We start from the raw sequence: 7658 nt of genomic DNA on the forward strand, positions 1-7658 counted from the left end.
AACGTCTGTGTAACAAATGTATGCACTCATCATGAGGTTTAACGTTATTATACACTGTGTTAGCCACCTCTAATTGATTATCATTTAACACATACAATTCACCTTTTAAAGTTGCAGTCACTTTTTTACCTTCCTTTTCTATTATGCAGTTTTCTCCCCTAAAGGTAACTACATAACCTAGTTTAATCAAAACTCTAACTGAAAGCAAATTAAACTTAAGTTGTGGTACATATAACATTTTTACATTTTCTTTTATGCAAGAACAATATGCAGTACCTGCAGCTTTTGCTTTAAGTCTCCAACCATTCGCTAATGATATCTGCTGTGAACTCGTGGACATCTTAATAAATCTTTTCTTATCTTTTGTTATGCAGTGCGATGCTCCACTATCTACAACCCAAAAATTATTATTGTTTACAGTTTGGTTGCTATACATGGCTAACTCTAAGCATTTTTTATCCTTTTGATGCCTTTTTACATTCTGGCTGGCATTTTGGCATTTTGCTTTCTTGCAGAATCTGGCCAAATGTCCTTTTCTTCCACAATTAAAACATTTTCTAATTGTGTAGGCTGACGAAGATAATTCCTCTTCTTGTGGCTGTTCCCTTCTGAGTTGATCCCTTTCAAGCCTTCTCCTGGCTTCTTCAATTAATCTGCCAGTAATGTCAGTTAATGTGAGGTTGTCCTTCGGCAGCACTTCCAATGAAGTTACATAATCGTCATAACTCTGATCCAATGAAGACAAAATTATATAAACCTGATGCAGTTCAGTGAAGATAAGCTCTTTTTCATGCAGCTCTTGAAAAATTCTCTTCATAGTGTTTATATGAGTCAACATGTCTCCATTCTTTTGAAGATGTGTTCTAAACAGCTTCCGTGTAAGATTTATATGAGCTCCTACACTGTCTCGAACATAAATCTTCTTTAAATTCTCCCAGCACTTAGCAGCTGTTTCTTCTCCACGAATATGGACAAGCTGCTGGTCACTGAGTGTCAGTCCTATTATACAGAGAGCTTGTTCATTTTTCAGTTTCCATTCTTGTAACTTCTGGGCATCATTTTCATCCTCTGGATCCCAAGCATCTACCTCTGGTGGGTTTTGTATTATATTCCACAAACCTTCTCTACGTAGAAGTAGGCTGCATTTCATAGACCATGAAACATAGTTTGTTCCATCCAGTTTGGATATTAGAGACAAACTTGGTAAATTGACTTGTGCCATCTTTGTCTGGATATTAAACTATAATTAAACACAGCTGTCTGTTTACAGTATTGTGTAACTACACTAACTCTCACTTTATATAAGCCTGTTATATCCTGGTTAGTCTGACTGTGCAGCTGGGCCCATAACCAGTGTTAGGGATATACCCTAGCAAGATCTGCAGGGCAGTCAGGCAGGCAGGCAAAATATGTGAGATAAGTGTTGTGTAGCTTACACTCAGTAAAAGCAGATACAAGTGCTAATTAAAGTAGTTTTATTCCAGCAAGAGTTAAAGCATAGTCAAAACAGTCCATATATCATACACTTAGTTCAGTCCGTCCAGGGAGTATTCATTTGCAAATTCCAATGTCCAAAATGAGAGGTCGGTACACTTACAAAATAACAGTCCGGTAATTTATCTCTTCGCAGTAGAGAGAGATATGCACAAACTCAGAAACTCCTCTCTTCCTTTCTGCAACTCCAGTAATTGCCAGCAAAGCGTCAGGGAATCGTCAGCTTCTCGTCAGCATCTCTTGCTCCCTCTTATGGTGTTTTCACACCACACCCAAAATTACATGCTTTGCATTTAAAGTAACACACACTTTAAACTAAGAATGATAGCTTATATATATATATTATCTTACCCAAACTAGTTAGGTGACCAATGTTATACCTAACAATTATTCTAATAAAGTATTTGTTGCATCCATGCCCTGGTTCAGCCTCTCATTACTCGAACTTAACACTGGTGACGAGGATGGGATGGCTACCAGAGGCACAATGCAACCGCTGAATCACTAGCCACTGATCCGCAGCCAGAGAGAACGATCAGTAGGCAATAAGAGCAAACGCTGATCCGCAGCTAGAGAGAACGATCAGCAGGCAACGAGAGCGAACGCTGATCCGCAGCCAGAGAGAGCGGTCGGCAATCAGCGAGAGTGAGAAGCGTCTGTAGCCGCTTGTTAGCCAAGCTACAGGGAAAGTGAAGCGCTGCGAGCCGCAGCCGCTCGTTTCTTTAGGCGCGAAATTCAAACGGCTGTCATTTGAATTTCCGCCCAAGAAGTACAGAGCGGTGCTGTATTACAAAATCACTGACGCCCACGCAGGCGCGAATTTTAAAACGCTGCCAACGACCGTTGCAGCTTAACCTCATGTTAACCCAGAGAGAGAGAGAGAGTTGTGAAAAGCCTCTCCAGAGCTGAAGTCACTTGCCTGCCACAGGCACAAAAAACCTTCCTGCTGCTGCCTCAGAGAGATTTCCTCAACAGATCATCCAACCTGATTTTTTTTTCATCATGAACTCCAACCCAGTTTTCCCAGCATTCAAGCCAGATGAGGAGAAGTGGGAGTCATACAAGAATCGCTTTAACCATTACATCGACGCAATTGGGCTGGCTGATGCAGGGGAACACCAGAAAAAATCATATTTTCTGATCTATTGTGGAGCCATCGTCTTTGACACTGCCACAGCACTCGTGGCTCCACGTGAGTTAAAAAACGTTCCCTGGACAGAACTGTTAGAAATCCTTACTAACCACTATTCTCCTAGACCCTCACAGATTGCCAGGCAGTTCACCTTCCGAATGAGGAAGCAATCAGACAAAGAGACCATCAACCAGTACATGGCTGCCCTCAGGACTGCAGCTCTCCATTGTGGGTTTGGGACCTACCTGGAGGTCATGCTCCTCGATCAGCTAGTCTGCGGAATCAAGGATCTTCACCTCCAAAGGCGCCTACTCGCCAAGAAGGACCTCAACCTCGCTCAAGCCGTCGAGGAAGCCCTGGCAGCGGAGCTGGCAGCACACTCAGCCACCGAGATCCAAGGCCCTGTTTCCAAGCAAAGTGCAGTTTCAGTCCACTCTGAAGAGGTGGTCATCGAAGAGGACCCCAGCGATGCGGCCGACATCCACCGCCTCGCCCACGCCAGACACCCGCAGGTAGGAGCCAAGCAAGAGAGCGTCAGTCCACCCAAGCACATCACCCTGTGCCTATCCTGTGGTGGATCTCACATGAGGACCACCTGCAAATTCAAGGGAGCCACCTGCAACATCTGCCACAAAAAGGGGCACATCGCTAGAGTCTGTCAAGCCGCTCACAACTCGGCACAAAGGCACCCTTCCTTTTCACATTCTGGACCCCAAAGGCAAGTATTGAACTGTCGCACTCACCACCATGCTAAGCACGCTTGCCATGCCATTAGTAAAATCTCTCTCTCCGTTTTGTTAGAAAGTAAACCTTGTCACATGGAGGTTGACACGGGGTCAGCGCTCTCAATTATCTCTTGGAGCACCCTCAAGAGACTACAGCCCAGTCTATCCAGAAACCAGCTCCAGAAGTGCCAGTTTAACCTGAAGGACTACCAGGGGAAGGACATTCCTGTAATCGGCAGAGGCAAGTTTCTTGTTAATTTTAAAACTTTCAAAGGCCACCTACCTCTAGTGGTAGTTAATGGAAATCTCCCCACACTCTTGGGGCTTGATTGGTTTCCCCATCTCGGCCTAGGGCTAACAGGAGTCCATGCTGTCTCAACCTCTGACACTGACTCCTTATTCGCTGATTACTCAGACGTATTCAGCAATGAACTGGGGTGTTATAACGGTACCCCTATTTCATTCTCAGTCGACCCCCAAGCAGTCCCAATCAGGCTAAAACCTCGTAGAGTCCCATTCGCGATTCGGCCTAAATTAGATGCGGAACTGGATAAATTATTAAAACAAGGGGTCATTGAGCCAACAGATTTCGCCAAATGGGAGACACCCATTGTCACACCCCTCAAAAAAGACGGTAGCCTGAGAATTTGCTCGAACTACAAAACCACAATTAATAAGTTTTTACAAGTTAGCGCTTACCCTGTGCCCGTTATTCAGCATTTATTACACACTTTTGAACCTGGCAGCATTTTTGCCAAATTGGACATGTCTCAAGCGTATCAACAGTTCCCTGTTGATAACCAAACAGCGGAACTCCAGACCATTGTCACCCACAGGGGTGCTTTCAGGTGCAAGCGTCTCCAATTTGGCGTAAGTGTTGCCCCAGGCATTTTTCAATCCCTCATGGAGCGGATTTTACAGGGCCTCCCTGGTGTAGTACCCTACTTCGACGACATCTTAGTCTCGGCCAGGGACAGACCCCAGCTCTTCCAGAGAGTTCGAGCAGTGTTAGAGAGGTTCAGACAGCATGGCCTCAAATTAAAAAAAGAAAAATGTGCCATTGCCACTAGACAGGTGGACTTTCTGGGTTATAAAATTGACGCCTCAGGCATTCACCCCCTGGAGTCCAAGGTCAAGGCAATTCACGAGGCACCCACTCCAACCTCCAAAGCGGAACTGCAGGCCTTCTTGGGACTATTGAATTTTTATGCGTCGTTCCTGCCCCATAAAGCATCTGTGGCGGAACCCCTGCACAGACTTTTGGATAAAAAATCGGCTTGGCATTGGGGACACAAGGAAGACTCCGCCTTTCGCGCAGTCAAATCACTACTCACGTCGGAGGCGGTCCTTATTCAGTTTGACCCCAACCTTCCATTAGTGCTAGCAGCGGACGCATCCCCTTTTGGAATTGGGGCAGTGTTAAGCCACAGACTCCCCAATGGCTCCGAGGCCCCCATCGCTTTTTTTTCCAGGACGCTCTCTGCTACAGAGCGCAATTATAGCCAAATCGATAAGGAAGCTTTAGCAGCTGTCGCAGCTGTGAAGAAATTCCATGAATTTCTTTTCGGCCACTTTTTCGAGCTGGTAATGGATCATAAGCCTCTCCTGGGTCTACTAGCAGGAGACAAACAGACCCCTCAAGTCCTGTCGCCTAGAATGATGAGGTGGACTCTTTTCCTTGCGGCATACTCGTATAGACTCATACACCGTCCAGGTAAAACACTGTCTCACGCAGACGCCCTCAGCCGCTGCCCCCTACCTGCTCCAGCTGAGGATCCTGCCCCGGTTCTTGCTATCTTTGAGGTCACCCAACTGGACCTCCCCATCACTGCCCTTGACATTGCCGCCAAATCCAAGGCAGACAAAACGATCGCCCAGGTACTGGACTGGGTGAGGAGGGGGTGGCCGGGCAGTGATGTTGAAACCAAATTCACGCCTTTTAAGACCCGCCTACAGGAGTTATCCAGCTTGCAGGGCTGTTTGCTGTGGGGCACACGAGTGGTCATCCCGACCTCACTGCGTACCCGAGTTTTGGAGGCGTTGCATGAGGGCCACCCTGGCATCGTCAGGATGAAGGCATTAGCACGCAGCTACGTATGGTGGCCCGGCCTCGACGATGACATCATCAGATGGGTAAGCTCCTGCCATCCCTGCCAGGAATCCCGTCCATTCCCTCCAATTGCCACCCCCACCAAGTGGGAAAGCGCCAGCGCACCCTGGTCCAGGATTCACATCGACCTAGCGGGCCCGATGCACGGCAAAATGTTCCTGGTGATCGTGGACTCTTACTCTAAATGGATTGATGTGGCACAACTATCCACAACCACCACGCAAGCGGTCACCAAGGTATTAACTCGCCTATTCGTAACGCACGGGATACCAGACTCAATTGTATCCGACAATGGCCCCCAGTTTGCATCGGCCGAGTTCAGTCGCTTCGCTGCCAATCTGGGCATCCGCCACATCTTCACGGCCCCCTTTCATCCTGCCAGCAACGGGTTGGCAGAAAGAGCCGTTAGGACCACTAAAGAAGCTCTAGCTAGGTTCAGCAAGGAAGACTGGCACCACAGACTCTCCCGTTTCTTGCTGAGCCAGCACTCAACCCCGTGCACAGTCACCAATAAGTCCCCGGCTGAACTCCTGATGGGTAGACGCCTGCAGACTGTATTGGACAGGCTTCACCCACATTACTGCCCTGACTCTCCCCTCGCTTCCACATCGAGGGTTAGGCATTTTGTCTTACAGGAACCCGTGTTCGCGAGGAACTTCGCTGGAGACCCTCTGTGGATCCCGGGCGAGATCGTGGCCATCACAGGACCCAGGTCGTATCGAGTCAGACTGGAGGATGGCCGAATCTGGAGAAGGCACCTGGATCAGCTGCGGAAGCGCCAAGGCACTCACGTTAGCAGTGACTCGTGGTTGCAGACCGGGGCAGGGCTACAGCATCAACCCCATATCAGCACCAATTCCAGGGACCAGCTCACGCCTGCAGCCGAGTCGGGGACCCCGAACACGACCCGTGACCACCAGATGACTGACCAGTCCGAACCAGTCAACGGAAGCACATCCCCAGTGACCAGCCCTACGAGTCCCGAACCGGCACTGACCGAGGAACGCGTTCGTGACATCCCACCGGTCCAGCCTTCACTTGCAGACACTGTTCTACCAGACAACTCCCCAGAGTTGCGCCGTTCTGGGCACCAGCACAAGCCTCCCGCGTACCTTAAAGACTATGCGTGTTCGCATCTGGGGGGAAGGGGTGTTATGTCCCTGGAACTTAAGGAAGTTCCCACCCAGGTCCGTCCATGCTGCGGGGGCGGTTGCCCTCTCCCATTGGTTGGTTCTTCCCGGCAGCCAGCTATTTCAGAATATATGGATATTAACAATCAACAATTGTTGTATCCCGGTAAATGTAGATGGCTTCGAGTATTTGCTGTTATTGAGATATTAATCAGGTGTGTTATGTCCCTGGAACTTAAAGAAGTTCCCACCCAGGTCCGTCCACGCTGCGGGGGCGGTTGCCCTCTCCCATTGGTTGGTTCTTCCCGGCAGCCAGCTATAAAAGCAGGCTGCGGGGTCCAACCAGTTGCTGATCGCTGCGAGCCAGTTCCAGGCTTGGCTAGCACGTTCAGTCCTTTATTATTCTAATAAAGTATTTGTTGCATCCATGCCCTGGTTCAGCCTCTCATTACTCGAACTTAACAAGGTGGTTCCCAGCTGTTTATGTGTTCCTTGGTAAGCTGGGAGATATAGTCTATTACTTTAGCTTGATTTTGGGGTATGGATATGCCAAATGGCTTTCTTTTCCCTAATAATGTCTCTTGTCAGTTTGTGGTTAATTGACAGTTTCTTGCAACTATATTGTGGTTAGCTCATTTCTCTTTCAAGCCATCTTGTCTGTTACTATTCAAATTCAAAGTCAACCAAGGTAACTCTCATTTCTTACCTCACAATCCATGATTTAGTTGGAGGAAGAAATCAACAAAGTAAAAATCTGGCTACAATTTTGTGATTAATAGTATCCATATTTATTCTGATAATAATATTCAGAATTCTCCATACACTGTCCAGTTTTGAATATTAAAACTTTTGCAAAGGATATAAACAAAATTTTCTTGTCTTCAGGTGACCAACAGGAGATGATTTTGGGTTTGAAAAATAATTGAGATTAGAAGACAAACAGGACCATCAAACCTGGAGAAAAGCTGGCTGAAAGAAAGAGTGAAGTGGATTATTAAGATCCTTTTCAGCCAGGGCCCATATTGAGGCCTGGGATGGAAGCATATGTTGTTGCTTACATTGTGGGA

Source organism: Pseudonaja textilis, chromosome 3, assembly GCF_049901715.1.
Source record: "Pseudonaja textilis isolate UNSWEBS1 chromosome 3, rPseTex1.2, whole genome shotgun sequence".
NCBI lineage: Eukaryota > Metazoa > Chordata > Lepidosauria > Squamata > Elapidae > Pseudonaja > Pseudonaja textilis.